Source organism: Crocodylus porosus, unplaced genomic scaffold (assembly GCF_001723895.1).
Source record: "Crocodylus porosus isolate Cpor-Errol unplaced genomic scaffold, CroPor_comp1, whole genome shotgun sequence".
NCBI lineage: Eukaryota > Metazoa > Chordata > Crocodylia > Crocodylidae > Crocodylus > Crocodylus porosus.
Genome location: NW_017728947.1, coordinates 58,724,725 through 58,745,088, shown reverse-complemented (window position 1 = coordinate 58,745,088; position 20,364 = coordinate 58,724,725). Strand labels below are relative to the sequence as shown.

The window sequence follows — 20,364 nt, the reverse complement described above, 5'->3', positions numbered from 1 at the left end:
CCCTCATCCAAGTCGCTGATGAAGACATTAAAGAGTATCGGTCCAAGGACCGAGCCCTGCGGGACCCCACTGCCACACCCTTCCAGGTCGAAACCGACCCATCCACCACGACTTTCACATTTATTCTCAAGACAAGAAGGTCTGCCAGCTAATTCAGGTTTCATTTATCTGTTAGAGGTGGCCCTTCTACCTCTTACCTGTACTGGACAGCAATGACAATAAGAGGCAAACTAATCATTCCACATTAAATTTCCTTACTTCATGTAATCTGAACTGTGTCTCAATTAACCTGTAAAGGAAACTTTCTAGATGCCAGCCCAGCTAGTTTGTCTCCATCTCCAAAGCAGATGATTGGTCAGATTCTAGTATCTTGGAAATAGAGCTCAGTGATGCCTGAGCTGCACAGAAGCAGGTGTCAGGCAACGGTAGTGGCAAAATAGCTCCCAGATGCCTGGGAGAAATTTAAGTTGAAAAGGAGTTCTCTATGGCTAGGGACAGACATTCAAAAAGCTGGAACCTAAACTGATTCAACCTTTGCAGGTTAGTATGACCTGCCTAAGCTGAACTAGTTTGTAACAGGACAAACATACTCTCTGGACTGAGACAATGTGGGCACATGCCTGCAGGTGCTCAGGCCAGGTACAGGGGGCAATAGAGCTGGCCCTTCCTGTAGGGAAGCTGCGCTTGGGGGGTGTGGTCAACCCAGGCTGAATTAAGCCAGAAAGGGGCTTAATTCCCCCTCCCTATGCCACCTGCAGGGACCCCAGCCAGGTCTGCCTGCACCGCCCTGTGCTGCTACAGCAAGGGGGCACCATGGCCTCTGAGGCAGAGGGGGGCAGGGGGCAGAGTTAGTTTCCCCTCTACCCCACTGTCAGCTGGGACACTTCCTGCCTGGAATAGACCCCTGGCTGTCCTTTCCACCAGAAGCCAAAGGAATAACCCTGCCCCTGCCCCCTCCACGGCCCCCACCTGGCTGTGGCCCCTCCTCGCCACTGTGGCGGGACGGGCAAAGCCCTTATGGGGAGCAGCAGCCCATCACACTGTGGAGGAGAGTGAGCCCCTTCCCAGTGAGGGGCTGTGCTGCAGGCTCAGGCTGCACGCAGCAGCGCTGGGGTCTGGTGCCAGAGCCCTGCAAGCCCCCGCAGCACTGCTGCACTCCACAACCACTCTGCTGGCTCCATAGCGCAGCCCAGCCAAGAAGCCATAACAGGCTCAGGCCCGTTGTGCGCTCACTGATTGCTGCTCCGGCTGCCAGCCGGGGCCAGCCCCCACTGCTCGTTCTCTGCGGTGGTAAGCCACTGAAGGGGCTTATTCAACCCCCATTATTCCCCCCTCCATGCTTCAGCTGCCACCCAGCTGGGCAGACCCTGTGGCCAACAGCTGAATAAGCCCCTTCTTGCTGGGAGGGGGCTTGCTCCAAGCACAGAGGGCTGGCTCGCACCACAGCTGGGTCTGTCCGGCCTGGCCACTACTGCCCTGTGCTTCGAGATAGCTCCCTGCTGACAAGAAGTGGCTTATTCAGCTGCTGTCTCTGAACACAGGACAACAGTGGCAGGGCAGACCCAGCGGGGCAGACCCAGCTGCCGTGTAAGCAGTGTGCTTGCAGCCAAGCCCCCTCCCGGCAGGAAGGGGCTTATTCAGCTTCCAGCTGCAGGGTCTGCTCAGGCCAGCCGCAGCTGAAGCTCAGGGGGAAATAATGGAGACTGAACAAGCTCCCTCAGTGGCTTGCCCCCACAAAGAATGAGCAGCAGGGGCACCTGCCCCTTCCTGGCAGCTGGAGCGGCGATTGGTAAGTGCAAGACGGCTTCCCAGCAGGGCTGCACTGTGGGGCCATCAGAGGTGCTGTGGAGTGCTGCGGGGGCTTGCAGGGCTCTGGCACTGGACCCCAGCGCTGCTGTGTGCAGCCCAAGCCTACAGCGCAGCCCCTCGCCGGGAAGGGGCTCGCTCTCCCCCACAGCGTGACAGGGCATACCATCCCCAGTAAGGTCTGGGACAGACAATGCATAAACTGGTTTGACCCAAATCAGTTAAGTCTGATACTACATTCAACCAGGTTTATCCCAAACCAGTTTCAGCCATTTTCAGATTGGTTTATGTGCACTGAATGTCTGTTCTGTTACAGGTTTAAACCAGTTTCTGATAATTTAAACTGGTTTATGTGTAATGTCTGTTCCTGGCCTTTGACAGCTAATCAGCTCCCTCAGTGCGACCCAGACAACCAGTGCAAAGCAGAGGGAGATAAATAGGTCTTAGCCTCTCTTCCTTTTGAAAACAAAGTCCCTCACATGCTATGAGGAAGAAAGAGAGGTTAGGCTACAGCTGGTCTAAACATAAGTTGCTTTCTCCCCCAAAAAGTTAATCAACCTCAGTCTTGCCAAAACTACCTCCTTGAAGCCAAAGAGGCATTTTGTTTGAGTGCATTTGGAGTAGGTGATTTGTATACAAATAAACATGCTGTTTGGCCTTATTTCAAAGAAATCTATCTACTGGATAGAATTTGTCGGGGGGAGAGAAGAAAAGGTGAAAAATACTTTTAAAAAAATATTAAGGTTGAGACAAAACATAAATAAACAATTCTAAGGAAAAACATGTTCCCCGAGTTATAAAAATGAAACATGCCTTAATAGCGGATAAACAAGATCAATATATTTTCACAATTACCCCACTGAAAAAAGAAAACAAATGGTTGCACTTAGCTGTTATTTTAAATAATTATCGAGTATTTTATCAGGTGTAGCCCAGTACACCCCTGGAGATAGGACACCAACTGCTAATCAAGAACTGTAAGTTTAGGATTCCTTTTTTCAAATCAATGTTTTCTGCCACAGACAAAGAAAACAAAGAATGATTTAAAAAAAGAGAAAAAGCACTGGCTCAAATTAGACTGATAAGACATTGCTAACTTAGATTCAAATATACAGCATGGTATGCCGGCAGACTGACATTCTATTAAATTATTCCAGTTTACCCATTATTCACTGCTCAACAGGAGGCTCACAGTAACTGGAGAAATCTTTCTTGACATACTTTTCAAATATACAGTGCCTATACAAATTATAAAAGGGTCAACATAATTAAAACCCATGACTTGTTAAAAAAAGAAAGAAAGAAAAGGAAATCAATATTTATATTTAGGTCACCATCTTGCATCCATATATGCAGTCCTTTTGCTTATTCATATTTTAAACTGAAGACAGTTACTTGACTTAAGGCTGCACATAAGTATCCATTAAGATAGATTTTCACCTTCCTAAATCTACATTACGCTAGAACTGTGATCAAGGAATATTTTTTCTTGAAATCTTGAATTTAGAGCAGTTTATTAGGAAATAAGAATTCTTAAACATAGATCCAAGTCTTCTAACTTCTCCACATGAAAACAATTTATGACATCCACTTTTAGTGGATTTCCTTAATAGAGCTAGAACAACATCCAGAACCAAAATTTAGAGTTAGATTATCATATTTCTTTGGTAATTTCATGCGTCAGCTCTGACGACCTTAATTAAAAAAAGATGAAAGGTGGTTTTTTTTCCTTTTTCTTCTTTAAAGTCAATTTTCTATTCCTTTTTTCATGCAAAAACAATTGCTTTTAAAGTTTAACCTGCTCACTAGGAATACAAGAGAGATTTTACAAGCAGGAGTCTGACAGAAAGATCTGACAAGCTGATTAGTTGCAGCTTAGGAGTTTCCCCTTCCACAGTGAAGAGGCAGGGAATGTCCTCATGATATTGCCCTACCCAATGTTCACACACAGGCATCCCGTTTCCAGGGGAAGAGGCAGTCTGCAGGAAAGCTACAAAGGCCCGGAGAAGAGGAAATTTATTGTATGCTACCCTACCTCCCCAAACAACATAAGCCAAGAAAACAAAACAACACTTCTGTCCTCATAGCTCAGAGGTGGGCAATTATTTTGGGTGGAGGGCCGCTTACTTAGTTTTGGCAAGCCATCAAGGGCTGAATGACAGGCGGCCAGGGGCAGATAAATATCAATTTTCTAAATTTTTTAGGGACCCCACAGGCTGGATAGAATGTTCTGGTGGGCCGCATATGGCCCACAGGCCGCATTTTGCCCATCCATGTCATAGCTGCATCCCACAAGAGACACTTTCCTAGTGTATCTGTGTCAGGGTAGAACGTGTGATTTTTTTTTCACATTCCTAGCCAATAGCTGAAACTAAAAGGTTTCGGTCTGCCTTAAAACCAACTGAGAAACTACCCCCTCTCAGATTAAGAAGGTTTATCCTGCAGAAGAAGAATTTTAGGTTGGAGTTTAGGAAGAACTTTCTGACTATGAGGGTAGTCAAGCACTGAAACTGGTTATCTAGAGAAATTGTGGAATCTTCATCCTTGGAAATTTTCAAGAGCATGTTGGACAGACACTCGGCTGGGATGGTTCAAAGATGTAGTTAGCCATGTTAGTCTGAAATCAAGGAGAAAGAGCAGATTTACAGTTGAGTCTTTATAGTACAAATTCACCCTACCTTCTACTGGAATGGGCTAGTAGGGGCCAGTCCTACCTTGAAGAGGGGGTTGAATTAGATGACCATGTGAGGTCCTTCCAGTTCTTCCTGGCTGTGGTCCTGGATGACTTTCACTATGTCTCACATCATCTTATTAAGGTCTGATGCTAGACCTTAAGGATTCTGTCTCAGCTGGGGGAGGAGGAGGAGCATTTATATGGCTATGGGCTTGTTATTCTGAAGCTAAGATAGTGATTAAATAAACCTATTCAGAATGCTAAGGCTTCCCCAATCCAGTTGACTTCAGAAGATTCACAAGAAGAAATATCTCCTAGGCTCACAAGAAAAACATCACAGTTTTGATGTGACTAATATTTTAACTGCACCATAAATAGTAACAGCACTACATGTTCAGCCATTTATGGTGCTAGAAGTGGCAAACCAGCCACAAAGTTATTCCACAAAAAATGTGAAACATCTTTCTGGCTCATTTGTATAGTCCCATAAACTGAATGTATAGATAACATCTCCATCCCAATGCTGAGAGTTTCCTGACCGTCAAGGACTGGCATGGGGATAGGGAAGGGCTGGCATATCATGGCCAGTATTTCTCTAATTTGTCCATGTCTTTCTTAAAGTGTATGGTTGCTTTACAACCACTTTGTTTGAACACCTTAATGATAATTTTAGGAAATGGAATACTGGCCCTCGTGTCTACACCAAAATTATATATTTTTCTGTTGCCTCTTCTGGAACAAAGCAAGGACTGGTTATTTTAAAACAACTGTCAGTTTTGTGAAGGGCAACCTTAGCTTTGCATTTTCTGGCTTTCTTTTTTTTTTTTTTTTTTAACAATTCAAATGTTTTGAAAGATACTGTGCTCTCAAATCAGCAGTATGTGTCTCCTCTCAACTTTATCTTCAGAGGAGGGTGTCAGACAAGAGAAGGAGCCACAGGATGGAAGAAACTGTAGGATTTATTTATTCTTTTTTCTTTAAAAAGTTACCACACTATTGCAGCTTTGACCTTTCTGAAACAGCTTAGCCAAACAATAAAACCCTTCTTGTTAGTTCTATATTCCTGTTCCAAGAAGCAAGTAAACCTTTCCGTCCTTCACCCTACATCTTGTCTGGGGAGAAAAGAGAGCCCTTTCGTCTACAGACTTTATAGCAAACCCATTTAACTAATGAAAGTTTAATAAGAGCAGAGAGTTACATTACAGAAAGTTCAGACAAAATGTAGGCTTCCAACTATAGTTCGCTAACAACATGAAACATAAAACTACCCCATCCTAAATACACACTAATCTGCAGTGTGCTATAAATGCACGTGCTAAGTAACTTTATAAATACTGAACCCACAACGGCATTCTATAAGATCTATAAGCATCTACTCAAGATGCTGCCACATTTCTTATTGTTTTAGAAACTATAGGGAAATCTTTGCAGTAATAGCCTTAGATCTTTCCTAGTCAAAAAAATATTCAAATATTATTGTAGTATTTTCTATGGTAACTGTAATAAAAATATCCTGCACAGAATGTGCACCACTTACATGAAGACTTAAAACATAATCCTATCACCATCACTAACCTATCACAACTTAAGCTACAAATTCACAGGATAAAGACAAAGTAGAAATTGACAAAAGACTAGATGAGAAAGGCAGTCTTTTTTTGAAAAGCGTGGGGAAAAAAAGCTTGAAAATGCTTTACAAATGTGGCTTTTAATAAAAGATTCTTGAAAGCATACAGGAGGTTTTTCTCCAGTATTTCAAGATTTAGATGGAAAAGTACATCAAGAATTAGAACAAAAATCCAAATTAATTCTGAGAACAAGACATCAAAAACTCTTGTCTATTGTAGGGTTAGCAACAACTGCAAAGTAAGACACTAAAAAACACAAACATATTAGATTAGATATATAAATTAAACAGAATTGAGAATAAAAAGAACTCCAAAAGCCAAGAAAGAGCAGAGAGAGGGAACAATTACAGCCTAGTACGACAGAAACCCAAGAAATGGGTTCAATTCCCCATTTCAACCAACCACTCCCTTTTTTAAGTGAAATTAGCCAAGCCATTTAAATGAACAATCCACTTATTTCAGTGAAAGGTGGTTTGTTTTACTTTTTAGGCCTTTATAATAAAGACATTAAAAACAAAAAAGGTAAAAGGTGTACATGGGTACACAAAGGGCTGGCCATGAAAGCATTCAATCAAATTTATACCATAATGAAAGAGAAAGAGACTGACAGTCCTCTTCCAATGCCCTACAAATGGTCACACTTTTAGGACTAGCCAGTTATCTTCCACAGTACAGAGTGCTTCATCAATGGCCCACCATGACACAAATTTGCCTCCCAGAGAGGTGTACCTGGCCCAGGAACTTAGAGGTGGAGGGCACTGTCAGAGCTGGACTCTGAGAGCCACTCTCTGCAGTTTCAAGATGGCCACTTTTTCCAGCAGGAAATCTGCTAGTCAGATCACATTCTACCTAGTTGCTCTATGCAGGACAGAGTGAAAGTTTGGCACCTATATCCCTTCATGATTCTATGCATTAACTTCCGCATGCCTCAGTTTCTGGGACCTCACAGTTTTATTGCAAGAATAGGATCATATGAAAGTGGGCTGGAAGGGACCTCACAAGGTCATCTTATCCTCAAGGCAGGAACATCTTTGACTAAACCATCACAGCCAAGTGTTTGTCTATTCTGCTCTTGAAAACTTCTAAAGATGAAGATTCCACAATTTCTCTAAATAGCCTCTTCTAATAATAGACCACCCTAATACTCAAAGTTCCTTCTCATCTACAACCTAAATTTCCCCTGCTGAAACTTGAGATGTATCAACACCCTAAACTCCCAACCTAAGAATAATACCCTGGCTATCCCAGCACAAGCTTTTAATGCAATAAAAGTCACAGGAGTTAAGTTTTATCTCAGATTAATGCCCAAACCATTGTTGGAAGACCCAGGAACCCATTGCTCAGAAGACTTCCCTCTGTACCCTTGATGTCACGGGTTTAGCAGCCCTCCCAGATGGCAACAGGCCTTCCCTCCAAGTACAGGGTCTATGCACAGACACCTTTCCCCCCCTCCACAGTGGGACTGCAATTGTTTTATTGATCTCCAGCCTGGGGCAAATATACCCATAAAATAAACATACACCATGTCCAAAACTGAACTAACCACCCTATGCGAGTATCTCCAAGAGATACTCCAAGGGATTTATTAGAAAGTTCACTTTACCTGCTGGGGCACCAGTCCTGCTTGTGGAAAAAAAAAGGATGGGCATCTGCACATCTGAGTAGATTACCAGGCATGCAACCAAATTACCATCAGCAACAGATATCACCTGACCTTGATCCCAGAACTACTGGACCAAATGGAAGTGCAAACTGTATCTCCATGAAGATTAAAACCTAGTATGCATTTGGTCAGATGATGAATGGAAAAATTGCTTTTCGAACACAGGATGGCCACTTCAAATATCTGGTCATCCCATTCAGTCTAACAACTGCCCATTACAGCATTCGAGCAATGATATATTACAAGATCTACTTGACCAATTCTTGGTGGCCTACTTCAACAATACCCTTATCTCCTTAGAACACTGCCCCAACATGTCCACACAGTCTTAGAATGATTACAACAGCATGCATTATAAACCAAGTTGGAAAAATGCACATTTCATCAAATCACCATCAAGTTTCTGGGATTTCTGCTATTCCCAGACAGCATTGGGATGGACCCCAAGATGGTGAAGGCAATCTGGGGCTAGGTTCCATCATATTCGGTCTGGAAAATACAAAAATTCCTGGGCTTTTCTAATTTCTACAGGATATTCATACTAAATTTTACACAGTTGGCAACACCTTTCACTACACTGCTAGTCAGCAGAGGCCCAAAGTGCTTTTGAACAGTTGAAAGAGGTCTTAGTATCAGCCCCCAGACATCAGCTACATATTCAGTGTAGAAACAGATGTGTCCAACATAGGAATCACGGCAGTGCTCTTGCAAAGGTGTGGCCCAGAGTAGGTTTTCCATCCATCTGTCTATTTCTCCAGAAAGTTCACCAAAGAGGAACAAAACCATCAGATCCTGGACGAAGAGAGTCTTGCTATCAGAGCTGCCTTTAAGGAACAGCACCGCTATCTGGAGGGGGCATTTCCTGTCCACGTCTTCACAGACAACAAGAATCTTGAATCAAAGGCGACTACAATGGGCCTTTGCTGGCCTTATTCTTCTCCTGGTTTGACTTTATAATCTCCTACTGCCTGGGATCAAAAAGTGGCAAAGTAGACATTCTATCCCACAAGGAATAGTATGAGGCAGACTGGGTAATCACCAGCCTAAGCCCAGAATACATCCTAAAGCAGGGGCGGGCAAAATCTGGCCAGTGGGCTAGACTGGGCCCATAGCAGACTCCATTTCCCAGCAGCCCTGCCCATATCACTGTGGCTGGTTTCTATGGAGACCCCAGCAGCAGCAGAACCATGACAGCACGAGGCCAGAATTTCCATGATGATCCACTGCCTGCACGTCCCAGACAGGGACACAAAATCCCAGCCCCAACCCTGGAGCAGCTCCCTGCCCAGCTGCATGTCCTACCGGCACTTCTGGGGCCAGTCTTGATAGAAATCCTGGCCTCGTGCTGTCACAGCCCCACCACTGCTAGGGTCTCCATGGAAGCTGGCTACAACAACACAGACAGGGGCTGCTGGGAAATGGAGTCTATCCACCAGCTGGATCTGCCATTTTACCCATCTCTGTCTTAAAGCCACATAGCTTTGTAAGTGCAGTCTTAACAAAAGACTTGATGTCTGTGTTTTGTTCTACCTCTATTGCTGGACTACCATCATATTAGAAAGGCCTCCTAGATGAAGAACAGCAAGAAACTTGAAAAGGAAATACCTTAATCTGGGAAGGGGCATAGGTTGTAGCCATGTTTGTCTAAGGACATAGGTAGACAAGGTTCTTTAGCTACCTTCTATTAGACCAACTCCAATAGTTGGAAAATATTCTTTTTTGCAAGCTTTCAGGCACCAACACCCTTCGTTAGGCTGAGGAAGCACCTGCAGTTGGTCTGTGCTCTTCCGGGATCGAATGAGTAGCAAAGAAGCCAGAGGCTGGTATTCATACAAAAAAGCCAGTCAGTGACAATGTAAATCAAGTCAATGGGTGAGACAGGTTGGGGGTGGGGAAATGAATGTAGCTGGTAAATAGTGGAGACGTACCTGGGGAGTCGAATGTTAGGCAGGTTATATATAATGTGTCATAACAAATCCAATGTCTATATTTAGTCTGTGATTTTTTGTATCCAGTAGGTTGATGAAGTGAAGTTCATAGGCTTGTCTGTAAAAGGTATTTTGTAAATTCCCTTTGAGGATTAGAACTGAGAGATTGAAGAGAGAGTGGTTTTCTTGTGAGAAATGTGCCCCCACAGGTAATTGGGTATTCTTGTCTTTGATAAATATCCAGTATGCATTCATACAGTTGTTGTTTGATCTCTCCTGCATAATTTCCATCACGGCATTCGGTGCATTGGATGAGATAATTTACATTTCTGGAGATGCAGCTATAAGATCCAGGAATGCTGATGTTTCTGTTGTTGCAGGTAGTAATTGCGGGGGTAGTGGAGATATGCTGGCAGGTTTTACATTTCTTGTCATGGCATGGTCTGCATCCATTCGGTATGTTTTGGGCTGCAGGAATTTTGCCTCCAGTGATGAGGTTAGTGTGGTTCGGTTCTTGCTTAAAGGCTGGGTTGGGTGGTTCTGGGAAGATCTCTTTAAGAACTGTGTCTTCCTTTAGTATGGGTTGCAATTCTCTGAGGATTTTCTGTATAGGTTCCAGGGAGGGGCGATGTGTCATAACCAGTGGTGTGCAATTCATGGGGGTTTTCCTTGTGTATTGTACCAATTCTTCATGTGGTATCCAGGTGGCTCTTTCAAAAGTGCAACCTCTCTCTCTAGAGGAGTGTCCTTGTTGAGTGAAAGCCTTTTTGAGATTTGTGAGATGATGAGCCCAGGTGTTCTCAGTGCAAATTTGGTGGCATCAGAGAGCTTGCCTGTACAGAAGGAGGACTGGGGCTGTGTGCTGTTGGTGGGGGCAGGGGAGGAGCCACAGAACTCACAGGCTCCAGGCTGTTGGGTGGAGGGAGCTGACTATTGTTTAACTGTGCAATCAAAATTGTTTAACTGTACAGCCAAGCCCTGCAATACCACCAAATCTGCACTGAGGAGAATACCTAGGGCTCTCAGGCTCTGGACTGTTGGGTGTGAGAAGAGCACTATTTAACAGTGCAACCAAAATTGCAATTAATTGGAACTACTTTTTCTAATCTTGTAATTAGTTTTGATTAATTTTTGTAATAGTTTGTCAGCCCTACTTCCTGGAATGCCTGCGCACTGTTGTATTGCCCTCCCAGCAGATGTCAGGGTGACTGAAGTCCCTCATGAGAACCAGGGCCTATGTTCTAGAAACTTCCGCTAGCTGTTTAAAGCTTCATCCACCTCATCCTCCTGGTCTGGTGGTCTATAGCACACACCCAACACAATGTCAACATTGTTGTTCTCCCCTCTGACCCAAACCCACAGACTTCATAGCACAACTCCTTCAAGCAGTGCTCTAGTCATAAGAGTTATCCAAGTCTCTCTTATTCCAGTCATATTATAGTTCTGGGACTGTGTGAGGACTTCCAATCCCATCTGCTTATCTCCCAGGCTCTATGCATTCCTAGATCTGACTACTCATTGCTTGTACATTTCAACCTCTACCTCCTGACTCAGATTGTTTGGAACTCAGCTTCCCCAGGTACAATACCTGACTCGGCTTGCTCCCTGACCTTGCTTTGACTCTGATCCTCTGGCATCAACCTAGCTACCCCTCATACCTTTGGCATTTGTGCAGAACTAATCAGACAACCTGCAACTTAGCATGTGACACAACTGGTCCCTATGGTCATGGAGAAAAGCCCATTGTCTCTAAGCGACCTTCAAGTATTTGAAGTCTGTTATCAAATCCCCCCTCAGTCTTCTTTTCTCCTGACTAAATAACCCTAGTTCTTTTAGCTTTTCATCGTAAGTCATACCTCCCAGGCTCCTAATCATTTTTGTTGCTCTGTGTTTGACTCTTTCCAAACAAGAAATAGGTTAACATACCTGTATCTTTTTTGCTTTTGCTGTATTTTTGTTGTCTTCATGCTTTGCTCCAGTAATGCTATCCCTGTTCCCAAAAACTGGATTCATTTAGAAAGGAGGGGTTGCCTCTAGGAAATCTCCCCCTTGCTCCAAGTCCCTCCCAAGCCCCAGAACTGCATCTTTTCACCTCCAGTCTTACCTGTAACTCCATCCTCCACTCTCTTTTGTGCTCTCATCTATATAACCCAATTCCCAAAACAAAAAGGGAATTAAAAAAGAACAAAAAGAAACACACTATTATGAGATCTAATGGTCTAAATCTAATCATCTAATACCTTAGAGATCCTGAGTACTCAGATATTGTGTTGGAGGGTCAACACAACAATTGGATTCCTCAGACAGAGAAGGAGAGTCAGGAAGTGTTAACACATTTCTATTATCCATTATCATTTTTCAGCGTTGAGCTATACAATCTAAAAACAACAATGACCGACTCTTCAGTTCAGTGTACACTACATTTTAAATTAACATGATTGTTACTAAAAACTCATGAGAAAAAACTTACTAATCCAGGAAATAAGGAAAAAATTTTCAGCATTCTAATATACTAACATATAATGTAATATATTTCATTATAATTAAATGTAAATATTAAGAAATGAATATGCACTTATCTATAATCACCAATATAAATAAAGGCGTTTAAATATATACTGTATCATACTGGTTAGCCAACAAGAAACCCCAAACCTACCGGGAACCAAATTTCTTTAGGAAAATAACTAATAAATATAAATGCAAAACAAGGTTAAAATCAATAAATTAAAAAAGGTTTCCTGCTTTCTGATTTGGTTTAAACCAATCTACTCTGTTTCTGAACAGCCAACTAAATAAAAAGTAATACTATGTGCATGACTGGCAGTATGACTCTCAAAGGTAAGAGTCTATAAAACAATTTCCAACCTGCTTTAATAATAGGATATACCATAAAACTTCAGTTGAATGATATCATTTTAAAACAGGACTACTGCCCTCAACCAGAGATTTTGGCAATGATATAATTAATTAACATGTTTTAAAGATGACATTTCTTTGATTATTCAGTGCGTCGAGGGTTTTTTGCCTTGTGAAATTTATAATATTGTACTAAATAGGTAAAAAAGATCAATTCTCATGGAAGAATGCCATTTGAAAATCCCCATAAAGTGTCCCTTAAAAAGAATCACCCACTGCGGACCCTGGAATGGACCTTTTATTAACCACGCTTAACTTCTGTGAATTGTTTTCAATGTTGGAAAAAGTTCAGATTTCATGTAAACTGCAAAGTTAAAATCAAAATCTGAGCACCACTTCTTCTTAAAACTTACACAACAATATATAGGCTCGCTCATTAACTGACCTTTCAAATGCAAGCTAATTCTGCCCATAGTTTCTTTTTTATTTCTCCTGACAGGCAGACTCCATTAAAAACTGATGATACATAAAAATCTCTAGGATATAAACATTCACAAAGTCTTTTTAAAGCTCTGATTCAAAATGATGGTGTTTTCCCACTCCTCAGGAAGGTTTCCTGTCAGAGCCACAGCTCTTTGAGTTAACAAGAAAAAACTGATTCTGGCCACCAAACAAAGGAGAAAATGATTTAAGCCAAAGCAACACAAGATGCTGTCTTGCTATGCTGCAAGTGGCCATTTTTTTATTTTGACCCAAAATTTTTGCTATAGCCCTACAACAAGAAAAAAATTTAATCCAAAAATACCCTATACTTCATACAGTTACTCAAAGATTTTAAAAAGAGTAAGCAGGCTTTGCAAAAAATCGTTCACAGAAAAATCAGTCATTCTACAGATACAACATTTATGCCATTTTTCAAATCCATGGATATATTATAAATTCCTGCAAACAGAAGCTTATAATGGAAGTGCTGACACAACCTTAACTACAGCAGCAAATGCACTGCTATAATCAAGTTGTTATGGCAACTAGAATTATCAGGTTGAGAATGAGAGAGAATGCACAAGCAGAACTTCAAAATCCTTCTGACACTCTCATAAGAGATCTTATAAAAATTTCTAGCAACAACATCCCCACTCTCACCTCTGTAATGAACCACAATAGCCCAAATTTGTTCCTTTGACATTAGGGAAAGTACTGATTTATCTACTGGATGTTTTTTCATATAGCTTACTATAAAATCTAAGACAAATTAAGTTTAAGATAGCATTTTCTGCGGGTAAAACAGAATACTGAACAATAATTTCTGAATATAATTTTGTGTGAATTCTGCATTTGCTTTGTGAAATCAAACTATTAGTAAACTAGACATTTTCATACACTTTGCTAAAACTTGACAAAATCATGGAAACTAGTTTCAAAGATTCACAAATAGTAAGCTATTCAAATAGGATCAGACTTTACTGAAGGTTAGGTATTTGTGAAACTTTATTTCTCCCCCTACAGAATCAAAAGATTATAACAAAGGCAAGATGCTTTTTTCTAAACACTTATCTTTAACATACCAATCGGAAAAAAGTCACATTTCTAACAAAATACTCAGTTTTAGTGCAATAAACTAGATATACTATATAAATACTGTTGTTAACATTTGAGACATTTTCATTTATTTAAAACTTAACACAATAAAAGTTCAAAATTTCTCTAAAGGTATTTTAACACTTAATAGCATAAATTCTCATTATGAAGTGTTATTAGGAAAAAAGAACTTTTACAGATATATGTAACATCAGCAGTTCATAATCCTACAGGTAATGTAAATCCATCAACACTGATTTTTACAACAGCATTTTTCCAAACATATATGCTAGTATAATTTCAGTCAGGAAAATGTTTTTTTAAAAAGTCTATATATCTGAGTTCTCTAAGTGTTTCATATATATATATGAAAGACATGTATAAATTTGACTGCTATTGAAAGAGTCCAAGGGAAACTGTAAAGACAGTCATCCTCAGTATTCTGACAAAGTAGTCAGGTTCCCCATAGTACTGACACACTTCACAATAAACACTATCTCCCTTCCACTAAAAAACTATTTTATACCTGTTGCTTTTCTGAGGTATTCAGATATTCTACCCTGTAGTCGTTTAAGAACAGAGAAGACCCATTTTATGGAGTTCATTCCTGCTCAATTATACAGGAGTATCACATTCTCACTTCCCTTAAGAGTAGATTTTGCTATTACAAATAATAAAACTTAAAAATAAAGTTTTCAGACTCTACACAGAACAATCAAATCTAATGTTAATCATAGAACCACAGGGCTGGAAGGGACCCCGAAGGATCATTGGGTCCAGGCCCCTGCATGACCAGGAAAGACATCTGGGGTCCAACCATCCAGTCTTCCATCATCCATTAATCATATGTTTAGTTGACAACAAAGTCTTTAGCCTTTAAAAAGTTCTAAAGAAGTCTTTAAAATGAAAGAAGACAACAGTATAATTTACAGAACTCTACACTGATCACTGAAAATTACAGCTTTACAGCAGGATTTAAATTAGTTGAAAGATAACGACATATTTAGTCACAATGTAAAAATATTTCAGTTGCAACAGTGAATAATTAATTCATGTGCAGCAGCAACAAAACCAGAAGACCAAACTTCTAGTAAGAAGTGAAGAGCTGGAAAATTAAATGTTTTTTGTTCACAGAGGCAGCAACTGTTCTCATACAATAAAAGGAACTTACACAACTGTCTCCAGAAAACGAGCATTCTAGGGCTATGTACATACGTCCATTTAACTCCCCCCGGGAGGAACTGATCTAAGTTATGCAGTTTTCTATAAGTGGCATAGTTTAGACAGGTAGCAAACAGGACACAAATTTGCCCTTGTGTGTAGGTTAAGGGGGTGTGTGTGAGAGAGGGGAAAAGGGGGGGGAGCAAATCTTAGACCAGGTTCTGCCATTTTTAAACCAGTCTATGTATACAAAACTTCTGTTCTGTTACAGATATAAACCAGTTTCCAATCACTTCAACCAGTAAAAGTATAATGTCTGTACCTGACCTGCTTCAGGTCAGACATTTAAGTTCCTATAAATGTCCTGTTGCCTCCAGCAATGTCACTATTGAAATATTAAAACCGCTTTAAACAGAATCAAAGAGCAATGCAGGAATTGAATGACAACATTTAGAAGTAGGATTTCTGTGTTTACTTGTTTTTCAATAGGATAAGGAAATGAATGATGGGGGAAAAAAGAGAGAGGGAGTAATGATAGTTCCTACAAAGCACTTCCAAGTACTTTCTTCTTTGAAATTAGGAAGAATGACTGCAACGTCAAGCAATACTCACCAAAAATTTTACAATTCTAATTTTTGGTAATTTTTAACCTTAGAATGGATTTACTGACACATTCTACTAGAAAGACTATTTGCCAGTACATTAGAAAACTGGCACATACAGGTGGGTGCTAGGTTTAAATGGGAAGGTTCGAAGATGAAAACTCTTTATGAACACACTACACTAACCATACATGGACTAGAGGTATGACGTGAGAATGATTTTGACCTGTTTGACAACTTCTTCAGCAAGAGTTTTATAACTGTATTAATATAAATAACTGCACTACTTGTGCTTTCTTTTTCAAGTAGGAGCATCAAATATTTCTACCTGAGGATAACTTAGATGGAACATACCTGTCGAAATGCTCTGTAACTCTGGTCTATGCAGTTTTAGGTTTGGGAGAATACCAGAGGAAAGCAATAAGATTTACTTTAAAAACCTCTCAATTTTATTCAGATCGTCAATGCTTAACATCCAGAAAGTATTATACAGTATTAATTAGATACAGATTTAACTAAAATAGTATCTGACATCATCTACCACTGCAAAGTATCTAAAGGTTTATCTCAATTTATGTGGGTTCTGTATATGCAAATTGACTCTTACGCAATGACCATTTTTATAGCCAATTTCCTTATATGCGAGGTGAATTCACTCATATGCGATGTACATAGGTGCCTCTCCCAAGCAGGTAAGTCTGTGGGGAGAGGAGAAAGGGTCATGAGGCTGGGGCCCCACTCACCCCAGCCCCTGCTACAGGTGCTCTGGGAGCAGCCAACACCAGCTGCCTGCAGCCACTGGGCTGTAGCGTGCCCCGAATCCCCCAGGGCTCCGCTTGTCCCCACTCACCCCCCAGCTCCTGGGCTGCACCATGCCATGGTGCAGGCAGGTGGTGCCAGCTGCTCCTGGGTCTGCTGCAGCAGAAGCTGGGGTAAGTGTGGACAAGCAGAGCCCCAGGAGGTTTGCAGCATGGTGCAGCCCAGCAGCTGCAGGCAGCTGGCATCAGCTGCTCCTGGGGTTGTTGCAGGAGGGGCTGGAGTGGGGAGAATCAGAGGCTCAGGGCTACAGCATGGAGCAAAGTGGAGGGAACTGTCAGTAGGTGTGGGATGGTGATGCGTAGCTCTTGCTGCTACGTGCACCCCAGGAGGGCTGTGCAAGGCTTTCCAGTGGGGCATGTGCCCCTGGATCTGCCTGCAGAATGAGAGCAGGTTGCACTGCAGGTTGGGGCCAGCTGCGGCACCGGGCTCTTCCTGGTGTTTGGCGGTGGCACTGGAAGGGCAGGTTGGGGGGGGGGGAGCTACAGCAAATTTTAGGGTGGCAGCAGCCCCCTTCCCAGCACCACCACCCACCCTGAATGCAACCTGCTCTCTTCTCGTGTGCCGATCCAGTGGCATGTGCCACCGCCCCCATGGAAGAGCTTGGTGCAGCCCCCCAGCCTGCAGCCCTCCTGGGATGTGTGTAGCAGCAAGAACCGCACTCCCCCCCACCCCAAGTCCCTCGCCCACTGACAGTTCCCTCCACTTTACTCCCTGCTGCAGCCCTGGGAACGGCTGACAGGCTGCACCGCACCCCTCCTCCCACCCCTTCCCTAGTCCCAGCCTTACTCCCTCCCTCATCACCGTGGGACCATATCCCTATTTCTTACATTGTAAAATGTGTTCCCTTTATGCATATTCAATTTATGCACAGTTTTCTGGGAACACATGTACTGCAAAAACCAAGGGAAACCTGTATTAGATTTTTGTTTCACTCAAAGTTTGTATGACATGCAGATCCGTGCAAGAATTCATCACCCATTCTGTATGGTCAGTGGTCATATAATACATATCCAGTCACTAAAGATATAGCAGTTCCTAGAAGTTTAGAACTTGTGTACATCTGAAAGGGTTTCCCAGTATAAACCTGAATATTAATTTTTTTGTTAAGTATATTAGTGAAAGGCACTATTTTTGTCATCAACGTTGGTAAGTGTAGGCCAAGCTAAAAGAATCATATTTAATCCTCTCTTCTTAGTATTTTTCAGGTGAAACCTTGAACAAAATTTTCACAAGATTCTTTATTCCTGCACTAATTAACTGCTCATCTTAGGCTGCTTTGGTGCTGTTTAAGTGGCAGCAGGTTTATCCTCACTTTATTTTGCAACAAGATGTTGTGAATTGATTTGCTGTTGCTCCAATTCCAAGGTGGCTGACCTTCTCTGAAGCATACATAGTGTAATGCCTCTGGCTTCTTGCAGCCAAAAGGTAGTTCTATAATATATGCATGTATGTGCCTAATTACTGCTCTAGTAAAAGGATGCAGCTCCAGACTTTCCACTGCGATGATCAAAGGACAGCCACAAACATGGTTTCTTTGTGCTTTGCCAGATTACGTGACCACACAACCCCAGTACGAAGTTATCTTTATTGCCACAAGCAAAAAACAATTTCTTCTCAGGTTCCAGTATTATGAAATCTGGTTCTCTTGAAGTCACCTCCAAAGCACTTAAAGGATTTTTTTTACTTCAGTTCCAGGTGAACATTCAAGGCTAGAGAACAATATAATGCAGGACTTATGAAACAGCTATTGCAGTACTTCAGAAAATGTGTGTCTCATTCCAGCAACGTTAATGTGGATTTTACATCAAGATCCACTTTACCTTCAGCAGCTCTTATTCCTTTCTATAGAGGGACTGGCTTATATTTACAACCATGGCAATCATTTGTGAGGTGTAGAGTTGGACAGTGACTAAGAAGCTTTGTTCTGGTTGTGGGGCACAATGCATTCCAGCATCATTTGGGATTGAGGCCACAGAACTGAAATAAGTGCATTCAACATTTTCTTACTGGATGAACCAATGATGTAGAGAGATGCTCCATCACATTTCTGCAGATAATTTATGAAGTAGGGTGAAGGAAAGTATGTCTTGATATAGAGAAAGCAAGATTGGGGCACATCACGAAAATTGCTTTCCATCCGCAAGATGGGCTTCCTATAAAAGTAGTTTTTTTTAAATACTTCATGTCCAATTTCTTCTCCCCATGTGAAGCAACCTATTTCTGCTCATCCAAAATGTCACACCTCTTCCCCATTCTAAATATACCAGGGGCAAGTGAAGGAAAAATGGAAGCAGGTAAAACCTTTTCTCACGTTAAAGGAATTTAAAAATCAAAAGTCTCCTAAGTTTCTAGGGAAGAAAAATTTTTAAAAATAATGTCTTACATTATCAAGTCTCTGATCATTTAAGGCTAGAATTAGATCTTCTCTTTAAACTAAGATTTTTTTCCTCATTTCAAAAGTACTTTTCCTAATAGCATTAATGGAAATTATCTGAGCAAAATGTATGAAGGTTTTATTCTGTAATCTTTACAGACTGATTTTCAAGGGAGTGTTTGTGCTGTGTTAAATGATCTTTAATATACATAATTTTGTACATGTTAACCTCGAGAGAGAAGTTAACCTCAAGAGAACAACTGAATTAAAATAAGAGCAATTTGTTTTAAAATTCAATCCTAATTAAAGAAGATTTGAGAGCTGAAAAGCCAACAAATGATATGTAAGCAGTTTTCAACAGTATGTTTTTTACATGCAAGTGACTTTTCCAGTAATAAATGAAAAGTTAAGAAAAGAATTAGTTTTTAAAAAAGCCAAACAAAACTAACCACACAAGTGTGCTGAATCTACACAATAAAATTGTGAATGGAAGACAATAAGGCTATACCTAGGATCCTTAAATGAGAGGCAGTATGAAATAAAACCAAAAATTTCATGACAATGACTTTTTGGATCATCTGACTGGTAACAGCTAGCAATGAAAAGGCCTTAATCTGAATCGAGTTTTTAACCCTATATGTGTCACCTGTATGTCAAAACAATTCCTGTCCATTCTACCTGATCACACCCAAAAGCAGCAGTCTTTTCCTGGATCCATTTCTTGATGACAAGCTGTTCAAACAGAAAGCACCTATCAAACCTAATATTATCATCTGCTGCTTTTTTCTTCTAGCAGACACTGCTGTCCATCAGAAGAAATAATTAATGGGTTTATTATGTATGAAAGCGTCATCCTGTCAGTTCTGTGTCTGGTTTGAATAGCTCATATCTGCTACTCATTGGTGCCATGCGTGCTCACTGTCCTGAGATATGACAAAACACTACACCCTTTGGATTTTTTTTCCCCTGTTCAAGAACAGCGTTTCACATCTGTGTCTGACAGAGGAATTAGAAGCAAAGGAGCAGACCCTTCGTCATACCTTACAAAAATGAAATTGCATGGGTGAAAAGTTAAGCCAAAACCTGAAGTATACTGATCCTGCATTTTTGTTTTTCAAAGCAATATACAATGTGGAGGCTACTGAATTTATAGGGGGGAAAAAGAAAAAAAAAAACTTTTCACTGTTGGAATCGTCTACAGAAAACAGATGGGATTTACTGGATGCTAAAGCTTTTAATCAATTTTTAATAGGTGCTGAATGCTTGAGTTAG

General features: G+C 41.3%; 1 protein-coding gene and 1 long non-coding RNA gene across 2 annotated transcripts in view; both read right to left on the bottom strand.

Moving 5' to 3' along the window:
* AVEN (apoptosis and caspase activation inhibitor) overlaps positions 1-20,364 on the bottom strand; it is a 192,196-nt gene that overhangs the window by 102,585 nt on the left and 69,247 nt on the right. The window lies entirely within an intron of this gene.
* Positions 9,966-19,163, bottom strand: LOC109321257. Its single transcript, XR_002104013.1, has 3 exons — positions 19,153-19,163; positions 12,831-12,833; positions 9,966-10,167 (listed from the first exon to the last, which is right to left on the bottom strand). It is a non-coding gene; the product is annotated as an uncharacterized LOC109321257 (long non-coding RNA).